The sequence below is a fragment of the Camelus dromedarius genome, chromosome 33 (assembly GCF_036321535.1).
Source record: "Camelus dromedarius isolate mCamDro1 chromosome 33, mCamDro1.pat, whole genome shotgun sequence".
NCBI classification, from domain to species: domain Eukaryota; kingdom Metazoa; phylum Chordata; class Mammalia; order Artiodactyla; family Camelidae; genus Camelus; species Camelus dromedarius.
The window spans coordinates 19,006,359-19,026,864 of record NC_087468.1 but is presented as its reverse complement, the minus strand read 5'-3'; positions in this window follow the sequence as shown (position 1 = coordinate 19,026,864).

Here is a 20,506-nt window from a genome sequence, read left to right as displayed (position 1 = left end):
AAAAAAAAAATGTTTGTAATGCTAGGAACTTTGTTTTAGAATTATTTCTAATAAAGATGTTGATATTTTATGTTAGGGATAAAATGTGTTCCTGTGAAGCTCTCCCCTATTGTCTAGGTATGGTCGTGGGGTAGTTGACAGATTTGATAGTGGCGGTGCCCCCCAGAGGACAACAGCGTCACAGTCAGGGACCACAACTGGTCCTGTTACCCTGTCTGCCTCTCTCAACTCTCTGAGGCTTTCTCCGTGTTCTGTGTTGGTCTAACTTAGTAATTGATTTGGAACAGAATCACAGGTTAGATCTCATCTTCTTAGGATGAGCCAGAAAGGAAAGTCAGCCAGCATAGCCTGGCGGCAACTGACAAAAATTGTTTTTACAGCATCAGTGAACACAAAGACAAACCTTGGGCAAAATTCTGAAATGTGTAAAATTGGCCACCTGCAACCATCTATTTATCTCTTTTCTTCCATCACTCCCCTCCTCCATTTTACTAGCGACTTCTTTCCTTCCCCTTTGCCTTATTAAAATGTTTTAAGAAGAGAATAGAATGAAAGGTCTGATTGGAAAATGGAAAAGAAATTCTAGATGTATCATGATTTTTGGACTTCTGGACGACGTCACATCTGTAGACGAATCTAATTTTTAGAGTAAACAAAAAACTCGTGTTAGTAGATGTCAGGTTCTACTTCTGGCTCTGCTCTTGATTAAATAAGTGATTTTTGCATTTGTTGACTTGTCCATATAGACGTCAGTTTCTCAACTGGAAAGTGAGTTGAAAGTGGCTCGAAGGAGCCCTGAGGCTCTCTGTGAAGACTCAGGGAGCCATTATTAAATGAAAAGTTAGGGGGCTGTCCATGAACTGTAATTCCAGTACAAACTACTATCCACCTCAAAATTGAATCTGGGGCTCTGTACCTTACCACGCTTTTAAACTCTATTATATTGCAGCTCACATTTCCCACAGGATTTCAGTAAGCCCTAGACTGAATTTTAGACAAGCTCAGGATAATCTAGGGCCTCCAGATTCCCCAGGAGAACGGTTAAACTGAGTACCTACCCCGCAGACAATCAAGAATAGAGGAGTTTATCCATGACAAAGGAAGCAGATTTTTTTCTTTCAAAGGCATCACAAACTTGACCCTTTTATTGTAAGCCATTTTAGCAAGTTCTTCTACTCGCTGTAAATAAACTATCTATCTACACTGCACTTTCCTTCTTGGAGTCTATCAACAAGAGTGATTACTTTTTCTAATGGTTGAATAGGTGAGGGAAAGGCTAGAAATGACAAGAAAAAGGCACCACGTTAATGTTTTAAGCTTATTAACTCATGACATGGGTCTGGTGAAAAAGCAAAGTAGAGTGCATTTGAGGTCTTTCAAGTGGGAGAGAAGATTTGGGTCTAGAAGAGATAAGAGAGATCAACATGAACACGGAACTTTTGGGTACAACTGGTTTTCAAAGGCAAGTACAAGCACACTGCTGACAGGAGGGACATTAAGCTGTTCCCCTTCCCCTGTATCTTAACATATCATCAACCACGTCTTTAATGTTTAGTAAAAGTGCTTTGTATGCATGACTTCATTTGCATTTTTATAGCTACATTGGCGATATTGTCATCCTTTCTTGGGAACGGAACTTCGTTTTCCAACCTGTAAAATTAAAATCTAAGTTTAGGGCTATACTAATGTTTAATTTCACTGTGAAAGCTTCTGATTTTTATCGCTTTGAGCGGAACATAGAATTTTATTAGGAGACTCTTTCCAATGCTCTAGTATAAAACTAGAAATGATTTTTTTGTTTGTGAGTTTCACCTGGACATTTTCCTGGAACATACAAAGAAGTTCAAAGCTAATTGGGCTCATAGTTATTTGGAGCCTTCCAGCATTTAGTCAGGTCTAACTGTCAGTGGGTCCTGGGTTTCAACTCTTGTTTCCCAGGCTGTTTAAACTACCACTAAACATCTCCTCTAACTCGCTCCCAGTTAATGAATGTCCCCAGGCCACATCTTGACATCGATTTATTATTACTGTGTGGGCTTGTCAGTGTTATAAAGTAGATTATATAAATATTTTGTTGTGTAGAATTCAGTGGGTAGATTTTGAATTGCTTGGTGTGTTCTTACCAAAGAGGAACTGCTCAATCATTAAACTAATATATTCTACACAGAGACAGAATGAAGTCCCTCATTTTAAACATCTGCTTTTCCATTTATCTGGTAAAGTTGCTGGATCAGAATACATTTTTTTGCTGGACATTTATAAGTAAAAAAAAAAAATTGGTATCATTTTAAATTGCATTTTTATTTCATTTAAAATAACTTTTTTGACATTTATGGTGTATCCTAAGCATAGTATTTCATTGTTCATTTACATTATAGTACAAATTCCTTAGTAGTAAACATAATTCCTGCCTGACACTGTGTCCTTTACTGTGCTAACAAATTGGTTATTACATAATTAAATGAGTATTTTAATGAATTATTATTAGCTAAAAATCCTTACAAATTATTATGTTATATATATATTTTTAGTGGTAATTTACTTCTATTTTCAAAATAAGTTGAGGATTTGGGGATAGTATATGCTGGAAAACAATTATTATTTTTCCACTTAGAATAATTGAATATAGATTCCAGTTATGTTAAAATTTGCTATCAAATATATTTTCATCAATGAACCACTGCCCATCTATTTTTCTCTACATAAGTCATTTTAATAGTTTGCCCACCTGGTACCATACAAAGATGAACAGGTGAAGAAAAATTGGAATCTATTTATAACCAATCAGTAACACAGAAAATAAAGACTGAACAAAAAGTGAAAAAAAATTAACTCTTAGCCTTCTTGAGAATAAATTACAGAAGTACAGAATAATTTTAATAAAATTCATAAAATTAGTCAAAGATATTTAATGAGCAACACCAGTGATTCTAACTGGGACAGTAACATCATTTAAAAAATAAACAAATGGGAGAAAAATTATTATCTGAGAATCTCAGAGGAAGAAAATATCTAATAAAAAGAACTAAAAGAGAGAGAAAAGGGGGAGAGAGAGTGAGAGAGAGACGTTACAATAATAAGAGAAAATAAAAGAAAGAAAATGTGGAAGGCAAAGTACCTAAAACCTAAGAGTAAAGAAATGGTGAAGTAATAATTACAGAAATAACTTTTTAACAATCCAAATCTTAAAAACCATTTAACTTTTCAGTAAAACACTCATTTATGGGAAAATAAAAATAAAAATAAAGCATACATAATTAAGAGTAAATTCCTAAATTTAGTGAATTTCCTAAATTCCACAGATAAACAGAAACACTTGAAAAAGAAGTAAAATGCTGAAAGAAAAACAATAACCATTAGATGGAAAATAATATGGGAGGAAAAAAAAGTGCCTCCATTATCAAAATAAGTAGCTGATCTGTCCTTTGAAAAAGCACTGACTGTGGAATTAGAGTAAAGCAAAATCCATGAATTGAAAAGTGTAAAAATAAATTATGTAATAATATAAGGCAAATTCAAACAATATTTTACAACAAAGTAAGATAGTAAAGTAAAATTTAAAGGCATCTTCACTAAAAATAGAATTATTTAATTATAAAATATAAGCCCAATATAAAATTTATAACAGTCAAAATTCATTCATAAAAATAAGTAAATACATGGAGAACTGTATGAAATGAATTCATAGACAGACATTTTGAATAAATCTTTGCAATTAAAATATTTTCTACTTTTTGAAACAGGTATTATTGAAAAGATTTTTTCCCCAAGTTTCTTAATTGTTTTGCTACCTTCTTTTATTATATTTTATTGCCTGCAAATTTTAATTTTTTGAATATTATAAGCCAAATTTCTTTCACACTGCATAAATGTTCATACTGAAGTTTAAATATATGTATAAAATATGTCATTACACACAACATATACCATAGAATATATATTCTAGAATATTTTATATAATATAACATATAAAGGATTGTCCTATAGTCAGAGAATACATATTTTTTACTCTATGCAGAGAATATATGTATTGTACAGCTTCCTTTTTATCATCAAATACTCTATTAACCTTTGAATATGTTGACTACTTATTATGTGATGTTTCCAGTGTAGAAAACTGTCACATCTTTCTTTAGATTTATTCCTCAGAAGTCCATGGTTTTTGATACTTTTGTAAATTATATATATTTAAATTTTAATTTTATAGTCATTTCTTGAATGTATAACAAAGTATGACTTAAATATTAGACATAAGAGTAAAATATAAATTAAAAAAACATTAAAAGCTAGATAATTTACAACTCAAGGCAGAAAAAAAAAATGATTATTTTCACCATGTAAAGAATTCTTTCAAGAGGAGGGGAAATCAAGATGGCAGAGCATGAGGACTCCTTCTCCCATGAAAATATCAGAAACACGTCTATATGTGGATTGCTCTTGCAGAAAACAAACTGGAGATGGGAAGTAAGGCTGTTCTACATAGAACAGGCAGCACAGACGGGGGGTGAAAATCACTAGCTCAGGGACCGTCCCTGGGGAGTGAGGACATCACACCCTGGGCGCCCCAGCTCTGCAATCCAGTGGTGGGATGATGTCTCCTAGGCTGGTCTGAACACCAGTGGACTTACCAGAGGGCTTAAGACAAGGAGATCGGCCCATGAGGAGCTGTGTACACACTTGCTTACTCCCAGGAATAAGGCAGAGCAAACAGGCTGGAAACAGCGTGGGTCTCTTGCCAGCTTCCCAACAGGACCACAGAACACTCACCGGCCCACGCTGGGGCCCTTCTTGCTCTGGAGAAGCTCTCCACTAAGGCAAGGGCTGCCATTGCCAAGGGAAAAGTGCACACCAAGGGAAAAATGAAGCCAGCTTGGACCTGACCCTACTTTGAAGGGGCAAAGGCAGCCATTGCCAGAATGCATACAGAAGGGGCCCATTAAAAACAGCCTGGAGTGCTCACTGACCTTCCCATGCCATCCCAGCACGCAGCTCATCTCTCTGGGTGCCCGCCCCTGCTCCCCTTGCTCCGGCTTCCCTTCTCCATTGGAGATGCCACTGCCGAGGACAGTGTGTACACGAGGGAGAGGGTGAAGCTGGCTTGGACCTGGCCCTGCATCTGAACAGGGTGAGGGCGGCCAGCGAACGCAGTTGACTGGGAGACTGTCCCAGTGTGCAGCTCAGACTTCCCCTGGTGCTGGCTCCAGCCCCTCTGGCTCCAGTGAGGCTCTCCACTAGGAGGGCGATGCCACTGCCAGGGGGGCAGCCTGCACATTTCGGGGTCAGCTTGGACCCGACGCTCCATAGGGCTTACAGTGACCACTCAGCATATGAGAAGCTCAGTCTCACGAATGGCTCTGGCCCTGGCCCCTCCCTCCCCAGCCCTACTTCCCAACAAGGCGGTAGCTGCCGGCACAAGCCAGGGCAAGACCTGCCCCACGCTCACTTCGGATCCAGCTCTCCCACCAAAACCGCTGAGCAGATGCAGTGTGCATAGGGCACACCTGTGCAAAGACACCCATTCAACAGATGGATCTGTAACTGTTTCACCTGAATTCATAGGGACAAACTTAAGCAAAAATGAAAAAACAAAGAAATTGGTTTAAAAAAAAAGAACAAGAGAAAAAGGGGAAAAAAAACTATTAATAAATGAGCTAAACAATTTACCAGATAGTAAGTTCAAAACATTAATGATGAGTGCTGAGTGCTCACTGAACTTGGAAAACAATTGATGAGCGCAGTGAGAATTTGAACAAGGAAGTAGAAAATATAAAAATGAACCAGTCAGAGCTGAAGAACACAACAACTGCAAAAGCTGTATTTTTATTTTTATTTTACCGATTTCTTCATTGACACATCATTTTTCAGCAGCATGTTGTTTAGTCTCCATGTGTTTATGTTTTTCCTCATTTTACTTCCTGTAATTGATTTCTAGTTTTATATTCGTGTGGTTGGAAAATGTATTCAATATAATTTCTATCCTCTTAAATGTGCTGAGACTTGATTTAGAGGCTAATATGTGATATATCCCGGAGAACATTCCGTGTATACGTGAAAAAGAGAGTCTTCTGTTTTTGGATATATGTTGTAGATTTCTAAATGTCAACGGGTCAATTGTGAGATTTAGGGCTACTGTTGCCCGGCTGATTTTCAGTCTGAATAATCTGTCCATTGATGTAATTGAGGTGTTAAAGTCCCTTACTATTATTGTATTATTGTCAGTTTTTCCCTTTACGTCTCTTAACATTTGCTTAATATATTTATGAAATAGTAGCCAATATTTTATAATAACTTTAAGTGGAGTATAATCCAGATTGCCGGCAGGTGCATGAAAAGATGCTCGACTTTGCTAGTTGTTAAAGAAATGTAAATCAAAATTACAATGAGTTACCTCATCACACCAGTCAGAATGGCTATCATCAAAACATCCACAAGTGAGAAATGCTGGGGAAGTTGTGAGGAAAAAGGAAGCCCCTTACACTGTTGGGAAGAATGTAAGTTGGTGCAGTCACTATCGAAAATAGTATGGAAGTCCCTTAAAAAACTAAAAATAGAGTTACCATATGCTCCAGTAATCCCCCTCCTGGGCATGTATCTGGAAAAGACAAAAAATCTAATCAAAAAGATATGAGCATCCTAATGTTCACAGCAGCACTATTTATAATAGTAAAGACAGAGAAGCAACCTAGGTGTCCATCTGTGCATGAATGAATAAAGAAGATGTGGTATATACACACAATGGAATAATATTTAGCCATAAAAATGAATGAAATATTGCCATTTGCAGCAACATGGATGGACCGAGAGAATATGGACTAAGTGAAGTCAGTCAGGCAGGGAAAGACAAATATTATATAATATCACTTATATGTGGAATCTAAAAACTAATACAAATGGATTCATTTACAAGACAGAAATGGACTCACATAGAAAACGAACTTATGGTTACCGAAAGGGAAAGGCTGGGATAAATTAGGAGTATGGGATTAACAGATACACACTAGCTTACCTAAAGTAGATAAACAACAAGGATTTACTGTGTAGTACAGGTAATTATAGTCAGTAACTTTTAATAACCTATGATGGAAAAGAATCCGAATTCTTTTCACGGAATTACTTTGTTTTACACCTGAAACTAACACAATATTGTAAACCAACTTTAATTTTAAAAAAATGATTCAGAGCATCACCACATTAATAATACACCAGGAACCCTCTACAGGTCCACTCAGTTATTAACTCTCCCCAAAGATAACCTTCTAACACCATAGATTCATTTCATCTAATTTTAAACTTTATATAAATAAAGTGATATTGTTTATGGAGTATAATGTATAAAAATATTGAATCAGTATGTTGTACATCTGAAAATAATATAACATTGTAAATCAACTATGTTTCAATTAAAAAAGAATTCTTCTAAATCCCAACAAAAATAAAATGGGAAAACCAGGTAAATACTTTGAAAAGTTAGTTTAGCAAGATTATCAAATAGTCAGTAACCTTGCTCAACTTCAGTAATTGTCAATGAAAATGTGATAAATAAAATGTAGACAAAGAGGATTCAATTGCTAATAAGTTGTAAAAATTCCTGGTAGGACCATCTGTCTGAGTTGAACATTAGAACATAGCATTATTCTTTTAGGAATAGAAAGATGATGTTTACAATCATAAATTTATTTCGGAGAGATGTTAAGGGCAATGCTATGTCTCCCCAAATTCTTGTGTTGAAGGGCTAACCCCTAGGACCTCAGAATGGGACTTTATTTGGAGACAGGTCCTTGGAAGGGCAATCAAGGTAAAATGAGGTCACATACGTGGACCCTAATGCAACATGGCTAGTGTCTTTATCAGAAGAGATTAGCTACCAACAACACAGTCAAAGGGGCAAAGAAGCCAGGAGACGCTTCAGAAGAAATCAAACCTGCAGACAGGATGTTGATCTTAGACTTCTCATCTGCAAACCTGAGAAAATAAACTTCTCTTGTTTAAGCCAATCAGTCTTTGATGTTTTGCAATGACAACCCTATCAAACTATTACAAAAAGAAAAATTTAAAAATTAGTTTAAACTTACCTTCTGATAGTTTAAGGTGTTCTATAATGTAAATTTACATGCACATGATTTGTTAAATTTTTTAAATGTCTAACTATGTATTTGGAATATTTCATTTTAACTTCTTCATATATCTTTTAAGATGGGGGAAAAGACATTTTCTTTTAAGATGGGCATAGTTTGCTGATTACAGGTCCGTATCAAATCTCTTGTATCATAAACACATTCACTTTTTCAAGATTCTCAGGTTTAATTTATTAAGAGAGAACCTTTCTGAAGAAAGCTGTCAGCAACTGTGTTGAGAAACTTTCCAGATTTTGTCATGATTTTTTCTAGGGTTTAACCGTTGTCTGCTTTAACTTGCTTAAAAATGACAGCACTTTCTGAGCAAACTTTACAGAGTTTCTCCCAATCAGTCACCTTAAATTTCATATAATCTTCTTTTCAAGCACCATTAACTCACACGCTCATCACACAGCATGGTGACGGGAACACCTAGAGTAGACATGCTTGCTGCGTTCGTCAGCTCAGGCCACCGTAACGGAAGACCGCGGCCTGGGTGTGAAACAGCAGAATTTTGTTTGCTCGCATTTCTGGAGGCGGGGATGTTCCAGGTCAAGGGGTCAGCCTATCAAGTTTGTGGGGAGAGCACGCTTCCGGACGTGCAGGCCTGCCTTCTGTGAACTCACACGGCCCCTTCTTAGTGTGTGTCCTTGGAGGGAGAAAAAGGAAGCTTTCTTCCTCTTCTTATAAGGCCACCAGTCCTTTTAGAGGAGGGCTCCGTTCTTATGACCTCATTTAATCTTAATTACCCCCTAAAAGCCCTAACTCCAAGTACAGTTACATGGGTTTAGTCCTTCAACGTGTGAAATTCGAGGACTCACAGACTCACCTGCTAACAGATGCTAAGCACGAGACAGCTGGTTGGAGCAGACGCGTCCAGGCACATCGCACAGAGGACTCTGTCTAGACGTGCAAGCACACCAGGCGTTCAGTTCTGAAGGTCTCACAGGGGAAGAGTGTCCTCATGACCCCTGTAAGGACGTTGTCTGGGTACCAGTTAAGAGTTCCACTGGAGCTGTTCAATTATAAGAGTGGACTTATAAACGTGGGAGCTGTTCAATCAAAACTTTTTGGAGCATTTCTATTAGGCATGGCCATGACATCAGTCATGGCCCTAGAATTTCGCTGCCTGCTCATTTCCAAGTCCGTTTCTCCAAGCGTCCAAATGAGTCTGTGATTCGCTTATGCCATCCTCGTAATTTTGTTTGCCCTTAAGGTAGCTAAAGTTATTTGTCATCAGGAAACTCGACTGATGCAAAAACCGTCACCATCACTTCTGTGTCAAAGCAAACAGATCTTGAAGGCAAAGTCTGAGATGTGCTGGAAGTGGAGAGAATTCTAGCTAGCTTGGTTTTAGTCCTGCCATCTAGCATGCAACCTATGCGTGTGCATTGAAGGAGAAAAATATAAGGAGTGGGGTTAGATATTATTTTTATTTGCCTGAATTTTGTACTTTCAAGTGGGTATAAATAAATCTGAGATTGAATAAGAAAGCAATATTTTCATACACAATGTAATTTTCTTTCTGCTCACAGAGCACTGATATGCTAATTAATAAACCCCGTTTATTTATTAACTTTGTTTCTCAACTAGGCATTTTTGCAAACTTAGTTAAAAAAAAAAATCCCTTAGAGCAACTCAACCTACTAACACTACATTCCTGCAAAACGCCTATAATTTATACTTTTCAGTAATTGCTTCCATATATATCTCTCATCAAGCTATAATGCACAATTTGCTAGGAATTATATCAGGATGATTTAACTCCCCTCAGCCTTAAGAAAAGTTTATAAAAGATGTTACATTGCCATTTTTTTTTAAGGAAAAGCATCTGGGAGGAATGAATTACAATTAAATTTGCAAGGGAAATTATTGTAATGCTTCAAATATCTTTATCAATGTAATCATAGATCACACAAGAACCTTCAAAAATGTTGGTCTTGAGGTAATGTTTTTGAATCACGAACAAAACCTATATTTTCTAACTACAGACCTTGTAAAGAAATGAGTTGCAGGACTAATCTGAGAAATATCCTTTCTGCGGAACAAGTAGTACAATGCAGAGAGAACTTTGCCTACGCAGGTACCATTGATCTCAGCCTTCAAATATCGATGAATTCTCGTCAGTTATGCTTCAAATGAGAGCTATTATACAATAATAACATCGACGGTATAAAATATTAAAGCTCTTTATAAGGCAATAACTGCCCTTCGTTATGTCCAAAGGGAAGGAACTGCAGCCATGAATGATCTGTCATTTACGGGTGGTTATAAGTTATGAAATATCATTATATCTAAAAATACATGGGAGATATTACGTTGTGTGATTATAAATAAAATTAGTTTTATAATTAGTTTTCTCTGTCAGTGATGTTCTATATTTTAATAACTTTCATATAATCTAATAATATGTATTCAGGGGAATCTTTAATTAAGGAAACATCAGCAGTACTGTTTGGCTTGCATGTGCACGGTGAGAGTGGGGTCTGTTGGGTAAATTATGGAGGGTCAGGAAAAACCTTTGGGAATCAGTATTATAATGAGAATACAGGAATATGTCTTATTAGTGATTTAAAAATGAAGGACTATTTAAAACTAGCAACAGACAAGATTGTAAATATAGTATTAGTCCAATTATAACAACAAATGGATTAATTACAGAAAACAAAGTCCATCCTACTTTGCTTATATTTAATTTTCTGGTATTAGAGCCACTGAAGTGATTCTGTCAGCCGGCATTCATATTTTCAGATGTGAACATTCTGCCTCTGGTCACGTGCAATTGATCAAGAGTGTTTCTGATGCCTTTAAGATGTTGAATCTGGCGCCTAATTGTGTCATCCCCAAATCTGTGCAAAATAACTAATTTAAGATCTGTAACTGTTCTTAGGACCCTAGGATTCTTTTGTAGAATTTCTTACACGGCCTCATTAATTCTACAAACTATCCTCTAACTCAGAAATACTTTTTCGAAATAAATTTTTTTACAGAGCTTGTGAACTGTACCAGAAGAAAATAAAATTCCTTCCACGAGTGTTGCCAGGAAGATTTTTCAGAACGTTTTCATGGACCTTTCTTTTAAGATGGTGTCGCATGTTAGGACTGACTCCAGAGGCACCAGAGTTTAAAAGCGTCTCTTCAGAACAGTGTGATAATTTATGAGAAGTTTAGCGTCTGCCTGTTTTGTTTCCAGGATGAGAGGAAGACGTATTGGAAAGGAGTGAACCAGGAAGGAGGAGGTTACATTCGAGAGGATTTTGTGAAACTGTTTCAAAGTAATTCACTACAAGTTGGGTAGGAAGTAAGTGGTGCTTTGAAAAATATTTTATTGTGTAGATGACCGTGTTCCTACACAGAAAAACAGATGGAAATGAATGCACACACTTACCTTTGTAATAACTAAGCATGCTTCAGCTGGAAGTCAGATTATACAGAAAAACAGACGAACTTAAAATCGATTTACCTCCAAATAATTATGTTCGATAGTATTTACAATAATTTGAAGATGTGATATTAAACTTACAAAACAGAATTGGAAGTACACTAAGAAAAATACATGATCACTAATCATTCTTTGGTAGGAAGTCAGATCTTACAGAAGAACAAATGAACTTAAAATTGACTTACCTCCAAATAATTATGATGGATAGTATTTATAATAATTTGAAGCTGTGATATTAAACTTACAAAACAGAGTTAGAAATAAACTAAGAAAAATGCAAATCTTTTGCATTTTCATAAGATTTCCCCTAGAAGTCTTGTGGTAGAAGGAATGGTCCCAAATCTGTGTAATGAACTTATTTCATTCATTTCCTTTTCAGATAATTTTATTATTGAATTCCACAGATAATTATTCTGAACCAAAAGGCTCAATTTAAAAAGATATACCAGTGTAATGCAACAGCCACAGCCTTCTCAGGATTTCTAATAATTACTATTCTTCCTTTATTATATAACCTGGAATAACCAGGCTTTCAGGTTAGAATATAGAAATAAATAAAAAGTTTAAAAATTAGTAAAAATGATGTAAAATTATTGTTTTAAAATATGATTGTAAACCTAAAAATTCCAAGATAAATAATGGAAAATTATTAAAACCTACAGGGAATGAAGGATATTTTAATGAAATGTATAATTGATAAAATTATGCTCTACTTGAATCTTCTAATTTCCTGTCCTTCAGTCTGATTCTTTCATTCTTAAAGCATATGTTACATTTATTGCAAACAATATATTTATTGCCACACTGATTAGTTTGCTTAAATTATATTTTTTAAAGGATCCAAGGATATAGTATGATTGTTCTCATAAGTGGGCAGTTGGTACTTTAATTATCATCTCAGAAAGAAGCAAATTTCCTTGTTCAAAGTGGGTTTGTAATTAGGCTTGTTTTCCTCTCCCTCCCAGGTAGACCGCTTCTGATGCACTCACGTAATATATTAGCTATATCAATATTTTATATTATGTATATGAATATTCTGCATATAGCAGAAATCTTTGCTTTACATAAATAGTCATACTTATATTTATTACAGTATATTTTTAAATCCATATTAGGATTTCATTTATCACTTAAAGTGAAATTGAATATTATGCCATTTCTTTGAAAATTCCTCTTTAAAAGATTTCACACTTTTATTACAGCAATTCTTAATGCACGTAAGTTTAATAAAGTGGGCACTCATTTGATTTACTCTTTGAAAATGAGTGTTGCACATCACAAATATTTTTCCCACTTTCTAAAGAAATCAAGATATATAGAAGGAAGTTATTTTTAAAAAGGGAGAAAATGCAAGAATAAGAAACCCCAATATTTAAACTTCAAAATGCATGAAAAACAATAAGAAATAAATAATAATTCAGAAAAATTCTAATACGGAACTTAAAAAAAGATTTCATTACAATGCAGATATGTATAAATCATCTTGCCTGAACTAGATTTAGGGGAAGAATATAAATGTGATATATCCACTTGTCTTCCATGAGATCACAACATTTTTCTAGTTTTTTTTTCATGGTGACAAATAGAACAACGAAAATTCAGTACGAGACTGGGTTAGCACTCGTGGCCTCAGGGCTGTGTACTGTGTTTGATAGGGAATTAAAGGGAATGATTTTGGCAGAACCAAACTTCCCTTCAGGATGCTACATTTGAAAATATAGCTCTGCTTTGTCTCCATTGTCTTCTGCTTTCCTTATGGAAAAAGCGGTATCGTGAACTAGCACATCTTTATCCTGTCATAATAACTATTAAATTTATTTTTAATAAAAAAATAAGCTTATCACTTCCAGGGGACAACATCCTTGGAGTAGACCAAAGAAGGCTGAGCCTGTAATTATAGTTCTTTGAGATCACTTTTGCTTGTGGGTGGCAGAAATTCAATCTGATTTAATTTGGGCAAAAAAAAAAAAAGAAAAAAAATTGGGCCCAGGAAAGGTCATTATCTAAAGAGCAGGAGTTCAGTTGGACCCTAAGGACAGACACTAAGGGGGACGTGCCAGCGTTCTTCCCATCTTAGCGTCAGCCTGTCTCGGCACGCTGGTTTTACTTCTTGCATCTCGTCCATCTGCGCAGCCTCACCTTCGGCTATCCAACTTTTAGATCCCCAGGGAAGGAATCTCAGTAATGTGGAGGTCGGGGGGCGTGGTGGGGTGGCATTCCCATGCCTGGCGCCATGGAAGCTAATTTACAGCCACTGACCTTCTCCTCAAGAACCGTTAAGAGTCAGACCATAAGAACAGAACATAAAGTGTTCTCTTGAAAGAAAAGAAGCTACTTGGGCAAACTTAATTAATTACTTAAAAAGAAGCTTTACATTTGTATCAAATAGAATAAAAGGTGCTTTCACATTCTGTACCTCTTTTAAGCCTTAATAATTTTGTAGCAAAAACACTTCGGAAATGGTGAGATGGAGGCCCCAAAGGCTTAAGTGATTCACAAAGTTAACACACGTGGTGAATACCGGAGCTTAGACTAGAACTCAAGAGTTTAGACTCTGAAACCCATGCTCTCTTTACGTTTGAAATTTGATGCTCACGTCACGTATTCAGATATTCATGACTATTCAAAGTCACGGAGTCACAAATCTGTTAATATTAGGCGCTTAATTCTAATCATGCAAAGGAATACTGTTCAGAGAAACATAGCGGAAGTTGAGCTGACTGAGAGAAGTTTTAAAACCTCTTCCAACTGCTTCCGAACATCATCTCCTTCTAACCACCAACCAATTTCTCTGCATTTCAACTATTAACTTCTAATGCTGAATGCTTCACTTTTCATAGTGGATTTCCTCCCTTCAAGATTTTTACAAAAAGGAAAAAATTGTCCAGATGTAAACATTCTGAAAGCATTATTTCTCGGAAACAGATCAAAACGCTGTTTTTAAGAGAACAGACATAAGACTGCGTATCTCCTTTGTGTCGTATGTAAACACACACATGCCTTATGATCAGCGGTGTCCAGAATGGCCACGAAGGGGTTTGCCTACAGAGCGTTAGGTGAACATCAGTGGTCACTAGCACCAGGATGAGTCAAATGTTTCCAAATTTTCCATTTACTTCTTTGCTAATATAACTTTTCATAAGCTCCAAATGCCTGAAAGTGTTCAGTTAGGACCCTGGCCCAAATGCAAATCAGGGTTAATCACAAACATACAGAGATTGCACAGAAGGAAGCAGTTGCGGTCTGGCTTTTTCTTTCCTCAATTCTCCGTCTATTCTTTCTGCCTTTTGCCCACTGGCCTTGCCCCTTACTCAGGGACTGAGGATTTTCCACATTTTTTTCCTTCATCTGCACTGCAGGGACTATTGCAAATTCCTTATCTGCCCTTTAACTGCAACCTCAAATTTTCTGGTTATTTTGTGATGCTATTTACCAGCAAGTAACTGCTCTCTCTCATCATGTAATTTTGATATATTATTATGATCATGTTTCTTTTGCTTTATTCTGTGTCCATAATACCTCTCCACTAGAAGGAATAGTTAAAACCATCCCAGGCTTATTCTGTTACTTGATGTTATGGAATGTGCATTGTTTGTTTCTCAAAAGTTACCAAGTGGATCAGTAGTTTAACAGGAAAGACGTCTAGTACCCTAAGCCTTGTGTTTAGTCATTCATCTCAGTTGGTATGTTTTCAAGCACACAGGCTACTGTGTGTGTGTGTGTGTGCGCGTGTGTGTGTGCGCATGTGTGTGCGTGTGCTTGTGTGTGTTTCCAGCTGAGTAACGTCTCTTGACCTACCTTCAGCTTATTTGATTCTTCTCTCACCTGGGTCGCTCTGTTGACGAGCTCAGTAGAGACTTCCTTCATGTCTGATAGTCAAATCTTTTCCACTTGCAGCATTTCTATTTGATTCTTTCTTATCGTTTTTGACTCTGATGGTGTTGCTCACGTGATCTCGCGTGTGGTCCAGGTGTTCTTTAGAGTCTTGCTAAATTTGGGCATGTCTCTCCAGTTTTTTGCAGTCATCAAGTTTAATTTTCCTACATAACCATGCCTCTAAAGATAAGTGAGATAATTAAATCTGCTGACTTGCAAAGCTACACGAGGCATGTACGCATTGCCTCTGAAAGGAAGTCTTAACTTGCGCAAACGTAAATTCTTTTCTGCATATGGACAGAGCACTTTTATGCACGGATGACGAGCAAGCATCACTAGAAAATAAGAATTGTTTATGGTCTCAGAGAGAGAGCGAGAGAGAAGACAAAATCTGCAACCTGCCCTTCCTATCAATAGCATGTTCCTTCATGCAGTCCGTCCGATAGGGCGGGCTCTCACCTGTGAGTCTTCTGAACCAAAAGCAGCAAAACTGAACTCAAGTCTAACCTGGATTTGAGGAACAAGGCTCATAAGAGACCAGTTACGATTTACCACCCTCTGTGCATTTTCCAAAACATAATTTCCAGGCTGTATTTATTTTGTCTTCACATTAGTAAATTGTCAATTATTTTGAAAATTATCCTTTTCATTTATAGATGTGCTGAAAATGTACAGACTTTCTTGTTCAAATTTTGGACTTTCTCATGCCGCTCTTGTCTGATAAACGCCAAGTAATTGGCTGAGAATCTGTAGTGTCAACAGTCCGCCGTGAAGACTATTAGCTTTTCATCCTAGCTGCAGTTGTTGATAACGCAAACGTCCATCCCAACGATTCTGTAATGGACTACGTTGTTTAACAGAGGAAACTAATCAAACATTGTTAATCCTTTGCTATATTCTAATACCTTTCTCATTTAAAAGATATGTTCTTAAAAGGGTCTTCAGAATTACTTCTGTGGCTCCAGTTTTTAATTTAATATAACATTATAAATTACATCTCTGCTGCTTCTCCATCTTTATTCCTACTCACACTGCATATATTTATCTTATGATACTTAAACATTTTATTATTTTTTAACAAAATTAAATAGGTTTTACACGATGATTTTTCTTTATTTTTGGGGGGTTTCAAATATTGAAAATAAAAAAATATTTAACATCAGAATTTATGAAGGATTCTTTATTGATAAGAGAAAACTAAACAGAATCACTCTCTTTGCCAACACTCAAAAGTCAAATCGATAATTTTTGCATTAACTTTTTTTGCAATTTGTTGTTAAGCAATACTAAAATATCGCTTAATTGATTCATTACATTAGTATTCATAGCTATACAAAAGCCATATAAAGTTTCTAGTATAATCACCATGAGTAATTAAAATCAGCACCATTACACTTAAAAAATTCCAGTTTTAAACATGACTTAAAGATGCTTCAAAAAAAAAAAACCACTATCGTCACAAAAGCAATGAAAGTGCAGTTGCAGTTAATTTTTGTTACTATATGTGTTTATACAAACTTGATTAATTAAATAACCATTCACTTCTAAAGATGGTATTAAGCTTATCACTGCTGAAGGACGCAGGGAGTTTTCTGAAATTCAGTTTTCAAAAATCCACACATGTGATCCACACCATCTATGTAATTTATACTTCCAACCATCTAAAAAAAAAGTACAGAAATGAATGGTTTAGAACCGTCACTGGTAAGATTAAATGTCATCTGTAAATTATGTAGTCTACATAAAAGGGATGATTGCAATGACTTCTATGTGAGCTTCATTTTAAGGAAAGAAATCAGTAAAATCTTGCATTTTTCTAGGATATATATTCATTTTGTTACACATTAAAATACACGAAAATCATTAAAATAAGGCATATTCATCCTTTGCCACTTAGGTGGTGGCATTTACCGTAAATGAGCTCAGGTACCACATTTTGGAAAATGTCAATCAAATGTATTTCAAACAGCACATCGCCCAAAGGAAGAATTGTGTCCATGATCATTAATCACTTTATTTGCTCTAATTTTGCTAAGTTTTGAACCAGTTGAGAAGAATAGCTTATATTCTTGTTTGATTTCTATTTCTACCTGTCGGTCTGTCTGTCTATACGTAACTAGTTGTCTGCGTGCACACAAGCATGTTATCAGAGGACAGTGCTTTCCAACGCGCTCATGCTTCTGACAACGGGAATTCCACCAGCGCTGTGGTCACTGTACTTTGCTGAGCCTTGAAATCCCGTGGGGAGCTTCAAAATCTCTGTCCTCCAAAGATTCTGATTTATCCAGTTGGGAGGATTCAAAAGCTCTCCAGGTGATTCTGTTCTTCCCCCAGATCGAGGACCACTGCCGGAGAGCATCCTTTCAAGCTTCTCAAGGTGCTATTTTCCACCCTCCCCCCGTGGGAGAGACTTGGCAGAGAAAGCTGCTTTCCTACGCCCTCTTTCCGGATGTTAATATCGTCGATTAAGTATATCAAATGATGAAAGATAGAGATAGGTGACAGATCCTCACATAATAACACAACGTTAGAATTGTGCTCGAGAGACATGGCTGATGGCTAAAGAGACGATGGATACAAGGTCATTTCCACTAGCCTAAGGAAAATCACGTCTGAACAGAAATGTTGCCCATGGGCCAGACACACACACAACAAAGTGAAGGGGCCAGTTGCCAGGCAAAAACACAGAGAGAGAGAGAGCATGAGAAGAAAAGAGAAGAAAAAAAAAAAATAAGAGAGGGCGAGAGATTGACAGAGAAGGAGAGGTAATGAATATGAGATGGAGAGAGCAAAGAAAAAGCTTCCGTACCAGGAAATATATTCATAGTGCAATAAATAGATAGTCTGTAATACGGGAACCTGTGGATCTTTCCTGGGGACTTTGGCACTAAAGTAGTAATTCAGGCTTTAAGAGAGCCATGAAATCCTGAATAACTTCAATTTTGCGCCTGTATTTTATGAGATCATCAAAACACTTCAAGTAAATTACAACTTCAAAATCAATTTCTCTCTTCAGCAGATCATCTATTATCCCATATGACTGACGCTTGCATCTCTTCGCTGGTGTATTATCCAAAGCAAAGTCAAACCCAAAGTTCTTATTTAATGCCAGCCCTTCAGCACCTTGGAGAAATAGAAGAGAAAAATGCTAATCTATACACATCACTTTGTGCTGCGGTGCGCTGGGGTTTTATGTTTACGTGGAGAAAGTAATTGGAATAAAGGAGAAGTGTTTGAAGTAGGAGAAATGGCCTAGGTTCAGAATCTGGGGAGGTCCCCTACCACATACTCACTGTTCCACAGACAAATCGACCTCTCTGAACCATTTTCTTCTCAGTTACAAAGCAAGAATAAGATACAGCATTGATGGGAGTACTGACCTGTGGGTAGACGTAGACAAGTTAGTATGTTTAGATGCTGTTGCAGTCTATTTGTAGGGAATGGACCAGCATCAACCCTCAGGGCAGAGGGGAATAAGAGGTAACAGCAAAAGCCATTAGCATGCGATAGACATTTGAAAATATTGGGGAAAATATAAGGTAGAATTCTATAAATTGTGAATATGTGTGCTGGTTACGGAAAGATTTAGAGAGTCAAGGAAAATAGGGGATCACAGTGAAGTAAGAATTTGCTGTGATTAGGGTATGAGAGTCACGGTCCACCTCGACGAGAGAGGGTATTAAGAACTCAGAACGACCACAGCATGACACCTGGGAGAGTTAACAAGCACTGAGCACCTCGACTTAGGTTCCCCCGAATGGTGGCGAGCACCCTGCCGATAGAAGTTCAACACTGAAAGTTTTACGACGAATACTCCTAACTGTCTATAAGATGAAATGGAATTTAAAAATGCTCTCAAGAGTGGCCTTTTAGGATTCTGTGTCTTTTTAAAAATTTTTTTCAGGACAAGTGGGATAAAGAAAAGGAATGGAGTTCCAGCAATAAATATGACAGTAAATAATAATTCTAAGAGGTGCTTTCAAGAATCAGCGTTTTTGTTGCCACATTGAGATGAGGGATGTGGGCCTGGAGCTGTTACTTGGAAATAAGATCCAGAATCTTGAATAAGGTGTCGAGACTATTGCCTGAACATTGAGAGAAAAGTTGGTTTGAGATTAGGAGTTATTCAAACGATTGCTTTATTTACAACAAATATCAATGCTCTTCATCTTTTAGTGTCAGAACCTAACTTTTAACGTGGTCTTGGGAAAAAAATGTTCCAAAATAAACTTACTAAGTAAAAAACAAACTCAAAAACATGTTTAAAAAAAGATGTCAAGGCTATAAATATTGATTTGTTTACTTTAGGTTCAATATTTGTAGCAAAAAAAAATTCAAGTTAAAGAAATGGGAACTATGTTTTATTGATATATATATATATATTTATATGGATATGTTATAAATACTATTTTAAAGTATTTTAAGATAGGGTTTTACCATTCTGTTATTTATTTTCCATATTTTCCTTTCCTTCCCACAATATAACACTCAAGACTAATAATGTTTAACACCATTGATAGGGTAATTATATTTAACTCAAAATTCCAATTTTCTCCCACAGATACCTAAGTTTTGAAAGAATTGTCCGTATTTGCTGACTCTGTTTTCCCTAGCTTCTCATGTGATTTTCTCATCAATATTGTTTAGCAGTGAATCCCTCATCTGTTAACAAAAAGATTACCTTAGATCACCAAAGATCCCTTACACATTATTTAGACTATCATTTGGTTGGACAGCTCCACAGTTAACTAAAACTTCTTCTCTGTGGAATTTCGGCTGCAGTGAAAATTTCCTTTCTCTCCTTTTCTGAAAACTCTGCCTTTTCTTTCTCTTCACATGCCCGTTGAAAACTAAGAGTTCCTCGTGTGTTTCTGCCATCAGCACTAACTGGAAAACATTGATGAGGGTGTTATTTATTACATCAAGGACATAACCAACATAAGATCAAATAAAATGGTGAATTTGGTGAACTCAGAGGACATATTTGATTGGATTTCTGAATGCTTGAAAGAGTGTGATCTTAAAACAGAAATGAGTCAAGAACAGGTTGTTCCAAAGGAGCAGACGGTACCAC